Raw genomic sequence first — 22,825 nt, forward strand, 5'->3', positions numbered from 1 at the left:
GAATAATTTTAAGCATCCAGGGATTCTCGAGGTTTGTGGGTTTTGTGCTGTTTTTACTGGCCCAAGTTCATGACAATTTATAGTATTTTAATCCGTTAAGAAATTCGATATGATTGAATGATTAATTCTTGGGTAAAAAATTGAGTATTTATTTCTTGGAAGTTTATATTTAATTATTTTGTGTTTCTAAAATAAAAATTTAATTGTTAAAGTTTTAATGAGGATTTTGGTACTCGATTATCTACACAAGGATTAAGGACTAGGAGTGTGCGAGTATCCGAAATTACGGATACCCACACACCCCTATTAAGAACGTTTGCACTGAAACCTTAACTCATTGACCGCCGCAGTAGAAATATCAATATACGGTCAGACGCACGATAAAATGTGGCGCGCTAAAATTATATTTATCTAGAACACAATCGTTTCAATTTTCCAATTTGCCACTTTACGAAATTAATACAATATTAATGCTGCTTAAAATTTTTATTAATTTTCTTTTTAATACTAAATCTGTGATGCCAGTCCCAACTATGTTAATGTGGAAAAAAATATCTCCACAAAACACTTTTTATCACGATAACCCTTCACTTCACATTGTTACGCGAACTTTTCTAACGCGTTTTATACGCCGAGTTTTACGAAGTCTATAAACTAATAACTCCTTTATCAGGATTATGCTCCGCTAGTTTCGCGTTCCTACGGCGCGACCATAAAACCGCGAATAAAAAAAAAATTGATTAGGAAGTTTCAGCAACCGGATAAGTTAGAAAATAATCATTTATCGTGTCTGAAAGATACACTGTCTATTCAAAACGAAAATAGTTTCATTATTCTCGAAACTTTTCAATTTATTCAATCCATAATATCCTCGAAACAGTGTTACAACTTTTCAATTTATAATATTCATGAAACAACGTTCAAACTTTTACAAAGAAATTTAAGTAACTGCAGAACTCAATTATAATTTGTATAAGTGAGGTTCTGCAAAATAATGAAGGTTTTTAATTATAAGTAGATTTAAAAAACTTCCAGGTACTAAGTGTATTAACATTTTCTTGAATATAGTAAGGTAACTTCGTTTCTTGCCACGTTCTTACACTAACTCAATGTACTTCTCTCCTTCCTTTTACTTCTTCCCAAGATTTACATATTTGCGATACGATCAAAGTTTCATGAATGAGTGGCGAGACGTCTGACCCATTCGTTGAGGTGAAACTTTTGTCTGGTCAATGACTTCCGATAGGTGTATTACACCTTGTCTTTTATAAAAAAAATATATATATTGCTAATAGTAAAATAACAATCATCAATTTAAGAAGAAATTTTCATTTTCTACCTTGTCCTGAAGTTTCGCTAACAATTTCTGCTACATTTAATTAAATGTTCAAACATTGTTAAACGAATGAAAATTCGCGACAATTCATTAGCAATTATTTCCTTGTATTCCGTGTACCCGTTTTTAGAAAGAAATCTCCCAATCCAGCGAACCGAGACGGGTAAATCGCGCGACACTGCTTCAGCCCGCTCGTACTTGCCATTATCGTAGATATCGCTTAACGCTCCCCCAACGGCGCGGAAAAAGAGAGCCGTCGAGCCAGGATAAAGATCCCGAGAAAAAGAGTGCTTGTCGCGGTATCGATATTCATTACGCATTCGCACAAGTTTCCATGAAGTTATAATTCAGTTTTATCGATGAGTTCGAAGAAATTCAAGTAATTTATGTAAAGTTAGGATATCGCATTCCCTATTCAACAACTGTTTAATACTTGAAGTTTGAGAAATTATTGCTTGAAAATTTTGGAAAATTTGGAAATTATTGTTTGGTAATGTTTGAAAAAAAATATTTCAAACTGTTTATATGTATTGCATGGAATTGTAATAATTATTTCTTATTTGTATTTTTATTAATTTTGTTTATGTATTAATACTAATTACGAATCAACGAAAATTTCGGGTACCTGGCCCCACTTGACTCATGTCGATATTTTTAGGTCTTCACACACCTCTACTAATGACTAACAATAAGTATAATTAAATTTTATAATATCATAGCAATAAATACTCGTATCGTTCACAATAGTTTATAATATATTTCCTAAAATTTATTATAATAATTTCAATAGTTGAGCTGATACAAAATCACGGCTATTAAAAATCTCTTTCCACAAAATGTCCTCGACGTTTATCCACTCTACTTTCAGGTAAAACTGTTGCGTTTAAAAAATCAACGGAGAAGATTAAACCTCGACCCTAATATAATCATGAGAATCAGTGGAATTACCAATTGAGCTTGACTCTTTGAAAATTATTTATGGTGGAAGATGAGGTTCTTAATATCTCAGGCACCTTCGAATAGACGAATTTCCTTCGTCTCTGGTTTTTGAGATCATAAAATCTTTATGAAGGCAATTTTCTAGAAAATTGCGCGAAATTCGTGACGAGTAGCGAACTGCCTTTAAGAATTTACCTTTCCATCGAAGCATCCTCGAGCGTCACGATACTTTAATCCCCTGATACATGAAATCCCTGTGTCGTCGAACTATCCAATAAGGACGTTATCATAGATGTATGAACCCTGAGACGACACCCTGATCATGAATATATCGAGAAATGATTTCAAGATATTTTATGCGAGATTTTACATCAGTATGAGCGGAACGCGTTGGTCATAAAAAAATGAAAAATAATACTTCAATATTTCAACTTCTCGGTTCTTGCTTTTTGTGGCTACGTGTTTTGATATTGGACCTCGTAAATCTTTATTATTTTTTTTTGTTTTCCTGAAAATTCGAAAGAATGCTAGAAAAATATAAAAATCTCCGGAGAATATTTCATGTACGGATTCATAATAACTAATAATGAAAAATTATACTATTTCGTTTCTAAATTGCTTTTAATATTAATACTGTCGAAATAAAGATTTTGTTCGATACTGTACACGAATGCACAAAAATGCATCATGTGTAGGGAAATGAAATAAAATACGCCACGTACACAAAATGTATAAAGTGCAAAAATATGTATTTCATCGAGTATTTTAAAATCCATATTTCATTAATAAGCATAAAACAGTTACTTTAATTAATCAATAATTATGAACTGCTGTTCTGCTTTCATCGAGCTCCATGAAATTTCAAAATGTCAAATCAGCTTATTTACGATTTGCGAAATCTACTGATTTTATTAAAAACCTTGTTATGAGAGTTTAATGATACTGATAATTTGTAAACTTTCACTAACAGTATTGCCTCGATGGTAGAAGAGCCTTTTATATATATTTGAATCTCTCATATCCGTAACAAATGCAACAATATTGCAATGAAATGCATTTTAACTCGTCCCGATAACCCGTAATACAGTTTTCATTGGACGTACAATTAATTTTACGCATGGATACAAATCCATGAATGTTACAGATCGAATGAAATTTCGACTTTTAACGAGCACGCGACTCTTGTTACAATGACGTTAAAAATTGTACAGACGGATTTTATCATTTTAATTTCCTGCTCGATCGTATTTTTCGGCTAGAAATCCCTCGGCTCGAACAAATATTTGCACGAGAAAAGAGTTCTATCGAGACACGAACAGTGGCAAACCAACCCAACCAGCTTTCCTCTTAATTATCGGCGTCCTATTAATTAACGGTAAACGAATATTGCCGCGCCACTGAAACGAGAATTGCTCCGTGATATTAATGATTCTTAGCTAGCCGCCGTTTCCATATTTATGAACAGTATTAATATCGATTTCTCATGAATCAAACTAGCTCCGTCTGTAATTTTTACAGTCCTCTACTGCCACCGATAAATTCAGGCGAAGATATTAGTTTCGACGGCGGAGTATCGCGCGAATGCTCTTGCTAAAAGGTCTGAATGTTTATGAATTGCCTCAGACGACATATTTTTTACAATTTTCCCCTTACAACTTATTTTACATATTTTTTACGATTGCTTGTTAATTCGACAAAGTTCCTTGCGGTAATAATTTAATAAATAAATATTCTAAATATGTGGCACTAGAGGAGTATCAAAATCTATAGCTATTTCATTTGTGGTAAATTTATTATTATATGATTTTCTGGGGCGAAACATTCTGGTGGCAATATGCACGCTGGACAAAATGGAATCGTTAAATGCATAACGTTTAATGGATTGAAATAGGTGCATCGAATATAATGCATTTTCTATGCACATGCATTAGGAAATTATAAAATAGAGCACGAAGCAAATGTTCCTTTCGTATAATAAAACTAAAATACAGTAGAATATTTTTGCTTGCAAATAAATCCAAAGATCCCATTAAACTAAGTTAATTAACAATGGTACTAATAAATTGTTGAAATAAAAAAGACAGATATATTTAGAATTTTGTTAAAAATTATGTACCATTAAAAATTAAATTTTTACCAGAAACATAAATTGAAAATAAAGTAAATGGTTGTTAAATATTATTTCCAAAGCTGCATTAAAATTTTACAACTGACATTTATTACTTTTTCCTTGTCAACAGATATTTTCAATACACACACCAAATATTTGCTGATGTTGGACTGAGTGAATTGTAATTTTGCTTAAAATTACAGTTGATGTAATCGCATAATGTGAAACTGAATCACTGTAAACCGAATATCCATTAATATCGACACTTTACGTGCATTCGAGTGCAATTGCATACCTTTGAATTACATTCCCCTGAATTTACGCGAGACAACCCGTAACATCGATATTTTACCGATACGTTTCAACTTAACGTTCTTTCTACTTTATCTGTCGCAATATCTGCTTATAAATAGCTGTAGAACGACAGAAAATATCTTGCCTATGAGTTTCGCTTAAACGCGCCACCACTGGCTCAATGCGCATGCATTCTGATTAAATGAATTTATAGGAATATCAATAGCCTGATTACAATATTCTGATATTACGATTTCCACGGAATAACGTTTTTGTACTTTTATGCCGTCGTTTCTCACCGCTTACCACGCATTTGCATCTATTATGTTTTTTAAATTACGACCATTTCAATTCATACTTTTCAGCCTGATTTTATGTTCTCGTCAGGTAATCTGGAGAATAGCATTAATAAATTTTCCAATGCAAATTATCTGCAACTACATCATTTACATTTAAAATTTGCTATTACTGCAGATATTTTAAAATTGAACAAATTTTGCAAAAATTGAAATATACCTTCTGAAAAATTCTAAATTCTTTGCTTAATAAAGGAATCTATAATAAGGAAATCTCAAATTTTATTAACTTCAGGGCACCCCAAAATGACGCATCCCCTTGAAGAAATTTGTTTTCTAAATTTGTAATAAAAAACATTTTATAACACGAACACCGCAACGTTCCAAGCAAACAGAATCAGTAAGCACTATCCATCAGTCTTAATAAGAGTATCACTTACTAACTAGTGTCCGTAGTACGGTATTTGCACTCGTGTTCACGTTCCCAACAGAAAGACACGTATATCATGATTAAGTCAATGCGCGGCGACATCAATGCCTTCGCCACAATATTTCAATGAGACCGGGGCTTTGAACAACCGGCAACATCCCTACCGTGTATCTGTCTGAGCGTAGGGCGCGTAATACGCCTTGTCGCGACAACTTGCCCCGTGAACGAGCGACCCGATTAGAATATTATCGCCATAACGCGCCCGTGTATAATAGCGAGTCACGCGGTGTGCAAACCGGCAACGGCAATCTATGGTTTCGCTGGTGTCACGAAAGCGATAAATTAACGCCACGCACCGGTTACGAGGACTGCTATTCCACTATACTTTACCCTCAAGCTGCAGCGTTTCGTATTCCTCATACCTGACCTCAAGCATTTCAGGGTAAGCGACCGCTGATTGCTCTTGTTAATTCCTTGTCCTCTAATTTCTCGTTATTGCTAATTTTCGGGTTAGTAGCTGGGCTCATTTTCATGATCAATGACACCTGATTGATTCAACGATATTCAGCTTTAACAATAGTGTTAAAGTATGGTTATCGTATGGAAGATAAATTTTTGTATTTAAATCTTCAATTTAGTATCCTATGTTATTAATTTAATATTACTCCTGTTTCCTATGTTTATTTAATAATCACTCGATTATATAATACAAAATTTGAATTACAGGCACTTTAGTCCAACCCCAAAAATTTCGCCGAAACATTCCACCCCCATCCTGAACAATGTAGACTTGACCCGGCCTGACCTAACCCGAAAAATTCTTACCCTACCCGACCCAAAAAATTTCGAGCTTTTCCAAACAATTCCTAACCAACCCCATCCAATCTGACATTTTTGAGATTTTCACACGCCTCCACTTATTAAAATCCCTGCAATATCCACACTATCCATTTCCCATAATACAGACCTTTCCTGACCATTTCCAGAACTCGTATACAAGTAAACTAGACACCGTATAGATAAACAGAGTATTTTGATGGAAACAATGCTTGAGAATTCAATAGGTTTTCACCGATTCCCTGTTGCATCACCGAATGCACACGGAATCGAAAAACAGATAGCAACCTGGCAGAGCGGAAAGGGCACGCGCAGGAAGCATCATGTTTGCGAGACCATTTCGATGGAACTTTGATTTGTAAACTTGCCGGTGGTGATAAATTCGCCTGTTACGTTGAAAAACGGATTGGAAAAACAACGGAACGGAACCTGACAGTAGCATCGAACGAAGGAAGAGATTTCTAAGAAAACTTGGCGAATATATAGGTCGCGAGAATCTAGTTTTCAGTTCATAAACCGGCTGTAGCGACAGTTTGTCCCATTTCAATTTGCCGCGAATGAATAGCCAAGTTTCTTACGGGGCCGAGAAGAATTAAGGCTATAAAACCCGGCCGTTTCAACTTGTTTATTGAAGTTAAACGGAAATAATTCGTGATTGTGCTCCGGACGAGTTGCGCGTTCTTCCGGTGCTTTCGGTGCTCGTAAAACTAACGCCGCTCGTCGATAAAAATCACTTTAAAACATTGTTTTAAAAAGTAACGGAGACTTTTATCGTGTCCCCATCCAATCAACCTATCAGACCATCGATCCTTTCACAGCCGTATTTTACTTCATGGAATGTCCTCTACTTCGCGATGCACTCGAATCAATGAAAACTATCATCCCCAACAGACACGACACAAATTATTCTATAATTAGTATAGAGAATACAATAGCAACCGATGTTGTGCGATAAAAAGTGTATCCTCGTGCAACCCTATTTTCATACTCTGAAACGTAGTATTAACGTTCAGAGTTCAGATAAAGTGCAATAAAAATAAATAATAAAAATAAACTGCCTGTGAAACTCGCAGCTAGATCCGATGAGTAAGGTGATATTTCCTGCGCTTGAAACTTTAAATTGATACGATCTTCGAAGCGAACTGAAGACGATTTTAAAACTTTGGAAAATTGTTTCTGCTCGTTCAAGAAAAATGTCTTAATTTCAATCTGAGCGACGTAAATTGATCCCCCGTAGCTTAGCCCAGTTATTTACTAGCCGCAGCTCGTATTCCCTCAATCTTTCGCGGGACGTCTTGCGCTGGAAACGGGAGTGTCGTGTCGCTGCGTTAGCACGATAAATTTTCTGCAGATACGGAAACGGTATCGGCGGGTTTTGCGCTTCGTTTGATCGGATAAGCGGCCACGATTACGCGAACCGAGCGCATACGGATCCTCCGACATTTCCAATCTGACCCAATTCAATTTGCCGAACAATCTACAGGGACTTACCGTCCCTTCTGCGATAAATCTGTTGTACATCATTCGTGAAAAACGTTCTATTTGTCCGGCTGTTCGTTAATTAGTACGTCGGCACTGTTCGATTCGATCTTTAACGCGGATCGGAAAATCAATGGCTAAAAATATGCACCGACTAAACGGATTTGTTTATGAACACGAATGATTCGCATCGTAGAATACGGAATACGGGGAGGCGTTTATTTCGCGTGAATGAGTCGTTTATTGATATTGATTATTGAGAGGCTATTGATATCTTATTGATACCTAATGACATGGATAATATGGATATTAATTGGATGGGACGTTAATCAGGTTTGGTTGTTGAGTAAATAAAATGGCAGAAGAGATGGTGTACATTACCGAGCATGGTAGGCTTTCCTCAGGGAAAATATCAAAAATTTCAGGGAAAATATGAAAAAAGTAAGTAGAAGAAACCGACATTTGTCAGACAGTCAGATCTTCATCGATCTTTGTCTTTGTTAATAATTGATTGACATATAGCGAAACAATTTCAAAAACCTAACAATATAAAAAAAATAACATACCATAAAATAATTTTGAAAAACAATGAAAATGGTTTTTACAATGGGTGACCTTTCCACCTATATAATTCTGTAGTGGAAACAAAACTGACCAAAGAGTTTCAGCGAAACAAAAGAGTCAATCGTATTTTTATGATCCAATTTACTTTGTTAACGAGCTAAAAAGTGTAACCGTTTTAGTTAAAGCAAAATGAAATTATTTCATGAAGCAAACGTTCAACATATACAATTTTGTCTCCTTTTCAATTAAAAATAAGGGAAAGAAAAATATTAAGACAAAATAACAATAGAATCGATTTGAACTCAGGTAATGGAAGAATATCGGAAAAAGGTGTCAAAAAATCAATGTTTCGGATATGGCCGGATACAGATGATTCTTTAACGTGACGAAACACAGGTCCCGAGCAAATCTGTCGAATAAAAATCAAACGTGCATGAAATCCAGATGCGTTTCCCTGCGGCTTGCCAAACCGAATGTTCCGCGATGGGGGTGTAGCGGGGAAAAAAGTCGATCGGGTAGCATCGTTGTGAAACGGACAGGGTGGTGACCGAGAGAAAGGGGTGATAGACAACGCGAGCGTGGTTGATTTCGCTAAACGGTGGTCGAGATTTGTGCGCAGCTGGCGCGACTTCGCATGGAAAATATTTGTTTTGTCGACCAAACGGACGAGCAGACGAACGACGGGAGACGCGACGAACGACGTGTAAATCACAGAATTTTCTACTGACACATTGTGTTATGCGTCGGTGAAAAATGGAATTTTCGGTGGACAGATTCGTTCCCTTCGAATGTAAATTAACAACATGTAGCTCATGACAAGCTCAGTGTACTGACATTTTTCTGCCAGAAGAATTATATCATCGAAGAAAGCAATTTTGCTTTTAAAATTCTAGCTAGATCCAAAAGCTATCTAAAGATTTATAAGATAGTTTTCGATGATGCTTCCTTGAAAACGGAAACGCATTTCAATTACTTGCTTTGTAAATTAACTTTCAGATCTTTAGCAAATTAGAAGGACGAAGAGAAGGTATCTTGATCGAAGAGTTTCTTTGGTACTCGACGATCGTTAATTAGAAATTTCTTTGACCGAACGTGAAACTTAAACTTCCGGGCTTATTTCATCCGGTACTATTCAGTCGCAGAGAAAGGAACATTTCCAAGCTTTTCATTCGGTGTAATTAGGTTCCGTAGCAAGAGAATATGTATAACTTTCATACAGTTAAAAGGCGAACTTATTCATTTGTTTCTGCGGACTCTTGGAAAAGAAACTTTTTAAGCAAATTGATCCTTTTCTAAGTAGCTGTTAAATGAATTAGTAGAGAAAATGAAAATTTGATACTTTTTTGTAAATAAAATTTGAAAGGTACCATTTCAATACTTATAGAATTGCACATTTTGTAAAATTATTGGCCTTTAAATCAGAAAATTATTTTTGGAAGCTTCTATGATGTAGCTTATAAAATTACTAAAAGTGTACTTTAACTCGAAAATGTCGGGTCGGCTCGGGTCGACTCGGTTTGGTTCGGGACAGATCGACTCAACTACACTTGGATCGGCTTAAATCGGGTACCCGAAAGTGTAGATATGCCAGAACTGGAAAGTTTCGAGTTCCCAGAATTATTACTCGTTAATTGCAGTATAATTGAATTTAATATAAATGATGTACATATGCAGATTTCAAAAAGTAGCCAGGTACATAAATGTCAAGAAATTGCATCGTTGTTTCACGCAACTGGTCAGGAGAACGAAAGAATGATGGTCGATTTTTTCAGAATGCATACGTTTCCGCTACGTTGTTCTTGAAAAGGATTGCATTCTTGACTGCCTCAGGTGGATGAAAAGCTCACGCATTGTTGTGGAATCTTGCATTACACTCCGCCGCATTTACCTCTTTTTATACCTACGGTTGAAACTCCTTACACGTTCGTGCACTTTTATAAAGAACCACCAACGAGAAACATCGAGATACTCCAACAGATTCCCGATCCAGCCAACCTTTTACAACTTTCGAAGATGCTCTCGGAAAGTTCGCGGAACGTTGATGAATATTAATCTCAAGTTTCGAGTTGGGAAAGGAAATCTCCTGCGGAGAGACGTTTTTCGGTATCGGTAATATTGATCTTCGCGAAGTCGCATTTGCATGAAGAGCCGGAAATTGTGAGGAAGTTGACGCGGAGAATTGTAAATTATTAATACATTATCGTCGTTGAAAATTTTCTAAGTTAATATTTCATCATTCTAACTTAATATTTTAAACGTTTAAGAAATTTATAGACTATATAAAAGTTATTACAAATACTTTTAAAAACGGATCAGAAAATTTTCAATTTTCCAAATTTCTAAATTCTTAATTTTCTAATCTTATAAATTCCTAATTATCCAAATTTTCAATTTCCAATTTCTAGGTTTCCAGATTTCTAAATATCTAAATTTTCAAGTCTCCAATTTCCAGTTCCCAATTTTCCAAATTTCCAAAATAAACCACTGCTATTCAAACACACTAATTGACACCCTCTCTCATTACGTAATTTACACAAACTCCCATTTCGTGTTTTCTCACTCTGTGAAATCCGGTTAAAGTGTCGTCAATCAGTCAAACATTCAATCGTGTACGAATCGCTCGTAAAAGTCGGTCAGTAGCGTAATTTTTCATCGCTTTGACGGACGACTGTTCATCGAGAGAGGTGGCAAGCTTTCCAAACGGTTTCGACGTGCAGAATCCAAGCGTCGGGATGCGCATCGCGACGTCGAGGACTCGCTCGAAGTCGGCATTAAGTTGTCCATGCGTCAAATTCTGTCTGCAGGGTCGAGCAGACCCGGCATGAATACCAAACAGTCACCGGCTTTTGCTGCGAAACGCTCGAAGACGAATGTCCGCGCGCATTCGCTGTAAATTCCACGACTCTGTCGTGAATTCCAACGGAATTCCGCGACTGCTCGTCATCGAATGCGACTCCTCGATTTTCCGGGATTGGCTACATCGAACGACTTCGTTTAGTTGCCTTTTTACTCGATGAACCGCGTTTCCATCCATTAACGTATTCATCCATTATTCCATGAAACTGCTGCTGCTATTCTGTTCCGTTCTTTTGTATTCTTTTTTACGTTTCCCTATTCTATATTTTGTTACTTTCTGTGACGACCAAAAATTTTCATGTGCAGAGGACATTTTCCGCTTCGATCTTGAATTTTTAATCTAGATTTTTAAAGGTATTTTTCATAAAATATGAGGAATAATTATTTATTCAATCGTTGAATAAGTAAAACTCATAATGCACCGATGCACTTTTATTATTAGTGATAAAGCGACTTTTATATTTTTATTTTGCTTTAAATATAACATAATCATTTTATGAATAAAATAATAAATATAATCCACAATAATATCTTTTTTAATATTTTAACCCTTCCACCCCAATATCATTATATTCCACTGGCATACAATTTATTTTGGTTGAGAATTATTTTTTATCAAACTTCAACAAATAATTCTATAGGATAAATATAAAGCTCGTTCATGAATGTATCCGTACCTTCTCATCGGATACTTTTTATGAAATACGAAATTATTTATTTATTTATTGAGATTTTTTCAGCGTACAGACGTAGAGGTTGTAATTGGGAATTTTATACCTGTATGCAACTGTGAATATTTGTATGATATCAATCTATTTCTACTTTGATTTTCAAGCGATTCATCGATGCACATGGACGTATCGTATATTTTCTCTTAGGATATTTTTCATGAAATATGGAACTATTTATTTATACGTTGAGATCTCTCCAGCATATAAGTGCAATTATTGTAACTTTACCATTTTTTTTATTCATCGAGGGTTTTATAAATACTTGTGTAGCTTTCATTTTGATTTTCAAACACTGTATCAATAATCATGAATGTCATTCACTATTTATTTAGGTCCTTTTGATGCACAAATGCAGTTGCATTTATGCAATTTTATAATCACAGCCAACCTGCTTTTATACTGATTTCAAAATGATACATCGCTACTCATAAGGATATTTCTATCTTTTGTACAGGTTATTTTGCAAAAAAAACGTTCCTTTCTAGCAAAAGCTTCTCAGGTCGCATTGACGTTCGATTTTACACTGTGTCTGACTCGTCGATAACGTATTTACTTCGTATCGTAGAGAAGAAACGTGGAAACAACAAAGAGAGGAAAAAGCGAGTTCCCGGCACTTTAGCTTTCTTGCTCTTTTTCATTCTTTTGGTATTTTTCCAAACTGTATTTTCTTTCTCTCTGCATCGTCGATCGGGCGTGGCCAGCATTTCACTCCATGGAAACACACACATGTCTTATGTGTTGATCGTTGCATGGCTTTCGCATATCAAAGCGTGATGCACTTTTCGCGTTGTTACTCTTCCCTTCATATTTCCCTGTCTTTTCGCCGATTTCCTTTCTCACCGGTCTATGCTGCTTGTTTGTTGAGAATCACAGTCTCGTTCAGACATGGGCACTTTCAAAATAATATTATTTAAAATATTACTTCGTTTTCTATACACAATTGTGTTATTTTATTTCGAGAAATAATTTTTTTAAATAATCAAACTTTGTCACATGATCTAAACAATAATATAAAATAAAAACATCTATAGCCTGGAGTTATTTTATTATATTTTTGTTTTTGTAAAAAATAAAAACAGTCGGTACAAAATAAATCTTGGGTTAAAAAATCGAAGCAACTAAATGTTTCCGAATTTTCATAACGTTTAAACAAATATTTTAACTGCTTCGAATGGTGTGCTTTTATTTTGTGTGGATGTTGGATATTTGAGAATTTTTATTTGCCTTCAGCTTCTGAAAGTTCCACGTACTATTGGCGGTTCGTGGTTGATATCGAGTCTACAATTAGAAAATACCTAAACCCAATAGTAGAGCTAATATTTGTTTTTTTAGAACTCGTGAAATGTTTCAACGAAAATTTGGATTGTTTTGCAGCGTAGCAATTGCTTTTATCTTTTATTAAAGAAGAATTTTTGGGATGGTTCTAAATAAAAATAAATTAACATTGATACCCATTAAAATTAAAGTATAATCATAATATTAATTGAAGCCTAGAATTTTTTAACTTTTAATTATAGCCCTCTGGTAATTAGAAATTGCACTGAAAACTATTTTGCATAAAAATTTCATGAAATTACATGTAGGAAATAAAAGAATACAGTGTTATTGATTTAAAATTTAAATTTTCAAGTCGAAGACAATAAAACCTGTGTTAAATAATTCGCAGTTGACAGATACAGTCTGCACGGTATAACGTTGTACAAAACAAGAACTCGATAAATTTGAGTGCACGAGCAGTATTAAACATTTATTCCGAGAATAACCGGAATTTTTCCCTTCTAGACAGAAAGTTTGGTTCCAAAAACGTGTCCCACTGGATTAATTTAAAGCTACGCGTTTCATCGTGTTGTTTTTTAACTCCTGTCCTTGTACTCACTTCTGGACGATATATTTTTAGGAGTACTGAAAAGAAAATATGGGTCGCGTAAAAACATCGGAATTTTTGGAGATTTTTCAGTATCGAATTTCACATCGACTGCAGTTGCATCAAAACGCGTATGAACTCCAACGAAATTCCAGTGCATGTTTTCGATGATCAAATACAAATGAAGAGATAAATGGAACTTTAAATGAGAAGCTAATGAATTGATTCAGAATTAATCGACAGAATGTTATGTTCGATTTTACGTCAAATTGTATCAAGCAAGATGAACGGGCCTAGTTCAAACTAAAAGTGCATATATCTAATGATTGATGGATTTATCACAGGGTAGGTTTAAACCGCTCACGGTATTGAAGTAATAAATATAAATTACATGAAGGTATCGGACGATAGAAGGCACTAACATAAATTTTGAAGGTTCAGGGAAAAGTTAAAGTAGAAAATTCTTTGACTTCATTTTTGAGAATTTAAAGTTGAAATTGCACTAAATCCAAAATAGATCAAGCAAAAATCACAAAATAGTGTAATTAACTAATTAAATCAATTTGAAAATATTAAACCGAAAATTTTAAACAAAATATTAGTAAATAAGCTAAGATTAAAATTATCACTTGGAATCGTGAAAAAATTTCAAATTAACATTTCTTTGTAATTAACTAATTTTAATTTAGCAAACGCAAGTGAATTATAAATTAATCGTAATGTAATTATGGATTAGAAACAGAATCGCTGCATTTCATGCCATGACTAAACAATAGATCATAATTAGCGTATAGTAATTTCGAACGGGCACCGTTGTCTAATTAGCCGAGTCTAATTACTTATTACAGGATAACGCAAATAATTTCGAGTTCGATCGGTCCTTCATTTTGCCTGATTATCATCGCGACTGCGTGTGATAAATACAGGGCAACGCCAACATAGTTACAGTATTCACGATTAAGGATCGCCAGTATATTGTATTGAACCAATATCATCAATCAATATTATAGGTCGAATATTCTGTTAACGTTCTGATATATTCTGTATAAAATTTTTGGGCAAACTCTGTTTTCCTTAGATTTATATGACCCAAAATGAAAATTATATTATTAAGAGCACAAATAAAGTACATTTTACTGTTATTAAATTTTCAAGCGACTTTTCAAATACACAAAAGCACGGGAAAATATTCAAATTTAAAATATTGTAACTAAGAATATTTGAATACTAATAAATTTCAAAAAATAACAATTATATTGAGAAGACATTGGAGAATCTTGATGACTAAAACAAAGGGTGTGTTTAAAATAATTATGTGAGCGTAAAATAAAGATTCACCTTGAAATCAGTAAAGCAAGTAATAAAGAAATTGTTTCTCAGCAAAGGAATTAAATATCCTATAATCTTTTAAACCCACTCGAGTGAACAAGAATGAGGAGGATAATATTTCTACGTTTATTAAAGAAAAGTTAATCAGTAAGCTCAGCTTACATAAACAATGAAAAGTAAGAAAAATTGCAATTAAAATCTGTAAATGAATAATTCGAGGTCAACGAGGAGAGAACGTTCAATCTGAGAAAACACAAGAGGGTTGGATGCTAGAGGGCCTGGGACGGTTTCCATAGAGCCGTCACTGCTCGGTATACAGCACCGTCGAGGATTAAATTCCGTTCACAAGCCTGCCCTGCTAACCCTTTCGAATCTGCATGAAATTAACGCGAAGTTTACCGACCAACCTCTATCCCGCTTGCAGAGAAAGTTACCTGAGAGCTTAAGGGAATTCAAGAGGAAATAGGCGCGCGCCTACATCGAGTTTCCCGTTGCTTTTTTCAATACAATATGCATCATCAATTTTCTTGCATTTTATATCTTCTAGAAAATTACTTAATCACTTAAAGATTAATTCTGATATCAAGTGCTTATATTTAATTAAAATTATTGATAGCAGAATTCGCTGTTGATAGCATGTTCGCTGTCATATTCGATTCACTACGAATTTAAAGAAGAAATTCATTTATGCAAAGTAGCAAGCGAAAAGCATAATTTTTTATTTATATTTTCACTCTGCATGTCAATTAATAATTACTGTAACAAGAATATTAAAATAGAATATGTCACTGACCTTTGATGACAAAAGTGAAGAAATATGAATCATTAGTACTGCATTGAAAACCCCTGAAATACAAATAGAAAATAGTTAATAAACAATCTATGTGCTACAAATATATAAATTTTAATTATTGTCATTACGCTATTGATTTGGATAACAATTAATCCATCCACCCCCATTCGAGGGTTAAATTTGAAATCACACAATCTTTTTTTTTTTAATATTATAGGAAGATAGATATTAATTTAATATCTGGAATGTACATAAAAAACGAAACTGAGAGAAAAATTGTTTCCTTAATACTAGAGCTGAGCAACAAAAAGCACAGCAGCCACGATGACAGAGACATGAAATTATTTAAAAGGACATATTTTAAAAGAGGAAAACGTTTCTCGTTGTCACACTTTATGAATATATAAAGGATACCTACTCGTTCGAACAAATATGATAAAGACTGTGTTACGCGAAAGATGAGCATGAAAGTAGCATAATATGTATAACAGTATGTTTGCGCTTTAGAAGATTTAAAAGTCACGTTGTACTGTCTCTCGCATTATAAGGCATCAAGCGTATAATTTGGACAAATGGTGGCCCGTATTTTGCTCAAGCAGCGTGTACAAACGGACCGATTTATTTTTATTTCCACGATTCGACTATGCCGCTTAATGGGAAAACTACGCATTCAGATAACACGATCGTTGTAATGGAACGTTAAAAAAAGCAACGCGAATGTAGTTGGTAATTAAATTAATTGAACGAAAGGCACTCCAAAAAGGCTTTAATTGCAAATGGCACTTTGAATACCAAAATTATTAGAACTGAAAAATATTTTTTTTAATTGGAATAAAATATCTGAACAGTGGTTCACTTGAAGCATTAAATTAAAAATTACTCTTTTAAATATTACTTTATATTAGAGAAAATAATTCGAGTAAAGAGAAGTTTTTAATTGTGCTGGAAATTTCATATGTTCTACTTTAATTGGCTACTCTAGAATGATGACACAGCATTGCAAAAAGGTTAAAACTCGTCGCAGCGAGAAGTTGAAATCTCATGTCCAAGAAACTGAACGGAGATGAATGTGAAATTAGTTCAGGACTGACAAATCCCTCGTGGATGAACCTTACAAGCTAGTGTGTTCTCATCACCCGGATATGCTTGCATAGCAGAATTGTTTCGAAACGAGTTTCTTCGAAGATAATAGAAAATTTTGTTCCATAATTATATGCAAAGAAATCTAATTCATATGAGCAGACTAACTTTCTCATTATAGTATGATGTATCTTTTTAACGAATATAATAAAAAATTTTTTTTATGCACCCAAAAACATTGAATTGAAAAATCTGATATTAATAAAGTACAAAGTAACAAAAATTATATAGATAAAAAAGTATGATTGAAAATTTAATATAAACTGTACTGAGAAATATAATAGAAAGATTGATAAATATAAACTATTATTCTTATAACTAACCGTAAGAACTCTTATATTATGAAATAATAAATGTTAAGAAAATAGCAAACGCGTGGATACAGACCGCGTCTGACTATAGACAGACTGTTCCTACTTGCTCCGCAGTAGTACAAGTCAATCGTTGCGGCTCTCTCCATGGTGCGTCGTTTCATCAATATTATAAAATAGTGAATCTTTTCTTCAATTTTTCTTAATATTAAATTCTCAAATATTCTTCTACTAAAAAATGAATTAAATAAAATTTCTAATAACATTAATAACCAACATCGAGAAATGAAAGTGTTGCAATAATTCTTATCAAAATGCACCATATTACACGAGGTAATTTCCACTACGACATTATATCATGTTAAAAACAAACCACATTCCTGTACAGCTCATTAATTCGTAGCTCTTCAGAGTCACGGTACATTTCGTGCTTGATTAACGCGAGATTTGATGGAGGATGACAAATTTCTCATGGGGCCTTCATGCGCGACATTACGTCCTCCTTGACCCGGTATCTAGACTGCATCCTGGCCCGGCATTCTGCCAACGAATTTCAGGTCGGAGGATTTTTCGAGGAGATTATAATGCAGTTAGAAGTAGGTGACACCGAGCAACGGTGAAAAGGAGAGAGGAAAATTCGTCCATTTTGAAGCCGGGGAAAGAAGGGTGAAAACTGAGAAGCTTACGTTCCGACAACTTTCGTCGCTACGAACCCTCGCGAAGCACGGAAACAGTTCCTTTCGTACTTGAAACTACGAAAAAGCTTTGCAACGATATCGGTCTCGTGAATATTAATAACTATTGTTACGAGTTCAGCGCGTATAATGGATCGTCTGAACCGTTAAATATCTCCTCTACGAATTTGCATCTTCTGCGCCGGTTCCGATACCACCGCTATCGACATTGCGAGACTTTTGGATAGGTAAACAACCGTTCGATCGATATTGGGAACATTTGGATTCAAAGTATTGCGTAACGGTCTCTGTTACGGGTACCTGTTTCCCAGTTATTGTTGGAAAAAACATAAAACGTCGAATGATTATGCAACAACAACTTCATTGGGGTGAAAAGTATCTCTTCTTAGAGAATAGGAAAAAAGTAAACGTATGCTCGTAAAAAATAGATCTTCGTGCAAAAATGAATTGAAATAGACTGGAAGAGCTTAATTTATACGATTTTAAATTTAGATATTTGTTATCCTGAAAACAATCTTTGCGAGCAGTCACTGATGGGAAAATCAATAGCAGTCCCACTAACGCGTGACACAGTAAATAACTTAAGGTATTTTCAATTGTAGAAAAGTTCTTCCATTAGCTGGGAAAATTACATTTTCTAACTTTTTATGAAAAAAGAATAACGATTCAATAGAGTGATATAGTGTATACTAATTAATGAGGAATTTTTAGTTCATAAATATTAATTTCAATGTGTTTTAAATTAATTAAAATTATTCCAAGTGTATTAAGAATATGCCCTCCAGGTAATGGAAGAAGGAGTTTGTAGGTAAAATTTAATCTACAGAAAAGTAGTGTCCGGTTCAAAGTACTTTATTGAATTCCGAAGGAACCGAACAAAGACGCATTAGAATTGTGAAAGAAAAGCAGACGAGAGAAATATCCTGTTGTTCTTTCATGGATGGCTGAAATTCTAAAGAAAACGATTAATTCTGAGAACCCGGAATCGTTTTCGCTGGACCGCTTGGCTTTCAAATTATGACATTAAAATCCTTTGAATTTCTCTGAGATTCAATTTAATACCTCTTACCAACATTAATAATTTTATAAATTGATAAAGGCAATCTTACATTCTTTTGTTTCCTTGCAATTATATTAGAAGTTCATATTCGACAATTATTAACATAAAGAATTAATAACTAAATATTTTATTATATTTATTCTCACCATTTAATAGCACATATTACACAGAGAAAAATTGAACACATAATAAAAGCAATTTAAATGGTGTTTAATTTTAGAAACATAAACTGATGATGGATGAAGTTTAATAAGGGAGCAGCTTCTCATTAATAAGCGTACTAATAATTCCTGCATCAATAATTCAAAGCATATACCTCAGTATACCGTGCATCGAAGTTAATTTCAAATAATTCTCCTGATAATATATTTAACAGGTAAACACAGCAGATTTTTGTAAGTCTATCAACGTTGACTTTTATTCCAATACTGTATTCCTTTTAGGCTTTGAAACCTGTTTACTTAAAATTACCATTTTAGAATTTCGATAAGCTCTCAACATCGTTACTATGATATGCTTTCAGTGCATTCTAGCATAGAAAATGAGATGGAAATAAGAAGAAGAATATAAAAAAAGGAAAACAGAATACATCAACGAAATATTGCATAATTTTCTATAGAAACTATTGCGAAGTCACTATTAAAATGAACTGTGGCCAACTGTTATTAATATTTTAATTAAATTTCAGTATAAATTGAAATTTAGCATAAAACTCAAAGACTTAATTTTATTAATATTAATTGAATTTTATTAAGTACAGCAACAGCTAAAAATTTTACAAAATATGTACCCATCAAAATGTAAATATATTGCTAAGAAACTGCTAGTATAAAGCATAAAGAATACACGTGTCTAAATTTCCAGACAAAGTAACAATAGACAGTTACAAATCTGGAATCTCTCTGGTGAGCAACTGAAAACCACCATTTACGAGTGAACATCACGGTCTGACTACAAGGATCTGCTTCTACTGTTACGATCGCCTACACACGTTACACATAAACTATCCAGAATGTTTGTTCTGCAGCTTCCTCCCTTCGTAACCACACAATAGTCGCGTGTTGCTTTCAACAACTCCGATAACACGAAGATTCAAAGATCACTCTTGTTATTTCGTTGTCGATGTGTTTTAACGGAATTCCATATTTTTAACAAAAAATATTTTTCATCCTTGGAAAAACAAAACACGTGCCTCGCAGTGATTGTCTAGAACGATGCACTATATTTCAATTTCTATAGTAGCTGAATAATCCTTCACTCGTAATAAAGAAAAAAAATAGTTAATAAAAATATGAAATTATTAATAAATAATTCTTTTTTCAATTTACTTTTAATATTAATATCGTTAAAATTAAGATATTGGAAATTTCTCCCGAGAGAAACCTACTGTGCTCGATACTCTACGTATATGTCTGACCAATTTCGAGTTGTTCTACTTGCACAGTAGTACATCATAACATGCAGCTCAGCACTTTAACTACCATACTCAATTTACTGAAAAATTTTTGAATTAATTATTTCATTGTCAATAAATGTAACCTATCATTTTGTATAATATCTAAATTGTTTATTGAACATATTTTCCAATATTAAAAAGATAATAATAAAACGAATAACAGACTCCTACAAAAACTCATCACATCACGAACTTAAGAATACAACAGTTTGTTCAATACGAAAACTTGGTAACAAGATAAAAAAGTTGGCAAAGAAAATCAAAGCTGAATTCGAACAAGTCTCCGTTAGTTGTTCGTATATCTCCTAGAATCCACCCCGTTCCACCATAAACGTCTGTCTGACTCCTCTTGATACGTTTACACCTTGTGTCGCGAAAGCTCGGCAACATGTTTACGTTTCACCTCCGTCGTTTGCCACAAACGCTACAAAAGCTTTCGACACCGGCGACGATACACGTGCCTCTAATAAATTTGTCGCGTTGCCGCGCACCTTTGATAACAGTTTCACAGGAAGTCCTACGGCAGAGCCGACTTTTGACGCTCCCTGATTTTTGACCAGAGCGACGACATAATTACTCCCGGGAAACTTGATTTTCGCGACCAAAGCCCCCGACACCTTTTCAATTTCATCCAGTTGCCAGGACACTCAACTTCTTTTGTATTGTTGTGAATGCGTTTCAATGTCTCGGCTGTATATTTTCGTTCATTTTGAAAAGTCACTTTTTCATTCAATTTAATTTACACGTTCGTTATGGTGCAATGAAGATGACTACATAATTGGAATTTTATGTTTATAATGACCATATATAGTAATTAAAATAGTATGGTCGATTAGATTAATATTGAATGCCAATAAAAATATGCAAATTAACAATGTGGTGAATTTCAAAAATATTCATAAAATCTGTAGCATCCAAAATTTAACTAAATTGAAATTTTTATAAACACTGAAATTAGGGGTGGATTTCGCTATCCCATGCTTACTCTGCTAGACCCTTTCACTCGTCTAAAGAATTATGAACCTGTTCATCCCCCTTTATTGAACGATATCAGAAGACAACAAATGGTAATGGAATACAGGAAAGCGAGATAAAGAAAAGCATCAGCTATTAGAACTCGACTCGAATAACTCGATTCCACTTCGAACTTTTCCCTCGCTTAAGAAAGAGAAATCGTTTCATCCGTGATTGGCCAAATCGTTGCCGGGCGATTGCTCTCCGTTCTTCGTACAATAGCTAAGAAGTATTCGATACCTTTTATCTCGAATACGATATTCAGGCAGATCGGCTTTCGGTCGACGGTTCCGCGTATTTGACGTGGGAAATGGGTTTCATATTTTTCTATCGAAATCGCAACGTAAAGGTTGCGACCCCTTTACCCATGTTCACCCTCTGAAAATACCGTTTCCTCCTCTTCTTCATTTTTTTTTCTCCCTTCACTCTTTCTCTCTTCGCCCTTTTTCCATGGCCGTGAAACCATGCTGAAGGATGAAAGTCGCTCGAAGCCATTTGCCGTGCTCGCTTTGGTAAATTGTACGTTACATCTGCGAGCTCTGCCGCTCTGAGTTCAGCGTGTACAAAGTACGCTTTCCGCGCGGGTACACGCTCGCGCGGAAAATTATTCCAGGCGCCGAGGAATACGTGGTCGGCCGTTTGTTAGCCGTGTTTCGTAACGCACACGCGGCGCTACACGACTAATGATCCTTTCCCTTGGAAAATTGCCGTTACCGCCTCCCTCTTTCACGACCTTTGCGACCAGACATCGGTTTTCTATTATCACCGGCCGACTTTCTTCGATAAGCGGACTCGCGCGATCCGCTCGATCGTTGCACACGACGCACGTCGCACGGAATAAATTCCGCGTTCGCTTCTGATCTCTTCTTCTTAACCTTTTCGCTCCTAGGAGCAATTATAGCTGGGCGTGAAAGAATCATTGCGTTGTACAACGTAAAGCTTTTACATCTTGACTCTCGGATGGCGGACCATGGAGAGAGCCCCAATTTGAATTTAATTTTAATATGAAACTTTTCTTTTTTAAAATGATATATTTAACTTTAGGTTAATATCCTTGTATATGTTCTATAAGGTTGGGTCTACATTGACCCAGACTTCGCTTTGCAAGGATTAAAATAAATAAATTCTTCAATTCCATTGAAACTGACGCGAAATGTTTTCACCGTCGTTGCCTTAAACGACTATTCCCTCGGTGAAATTGCAACTTTGCATATCTATTGCTTCGTTACTTCTGAGTGTTAGGATACGACGTTAGTTTCGCAATTACGCAATGACTACGAACAGCAACTGA

The 22,825-nt window shown here is 34.7% G+C and overlaps 1 long non-coding RNA gene across 1 annotated transcript in view; it reads right to left on the bottom strand.

Annotated features, from left to right (window-relative positions):
- LOC114872308 overlaps nt 1-22,825 on the bottom strand; it is a 157,868-nt gene that overhangs the window by 104,027 nt on the left and 31,016 nt on the right. The window contains exon 3 of the long non-coding RNA XR_006829260.1: nt 15,859-15,911. This is a non-coding gene — a long non-coding RNA (uncharacterized LOC114872308). The remainder of the gene's footprint in view (nt 1-15,858; nt 15,912-22,825) is intronic.

This window comes from Osmia bicornis, chromosome 3, assembly GCF_907164935.1.
Source record: "Osmia bicornis bicornis chromosome 3, iOsmBic2.1, whole genome shotgun sequence".
NCBI classification, from domain to species: Eukaryota; Metazoa; Arthropoda; class Insecta; order Hymenoptera; family Megachilidae; genus Osmia; species Osmia bicornis.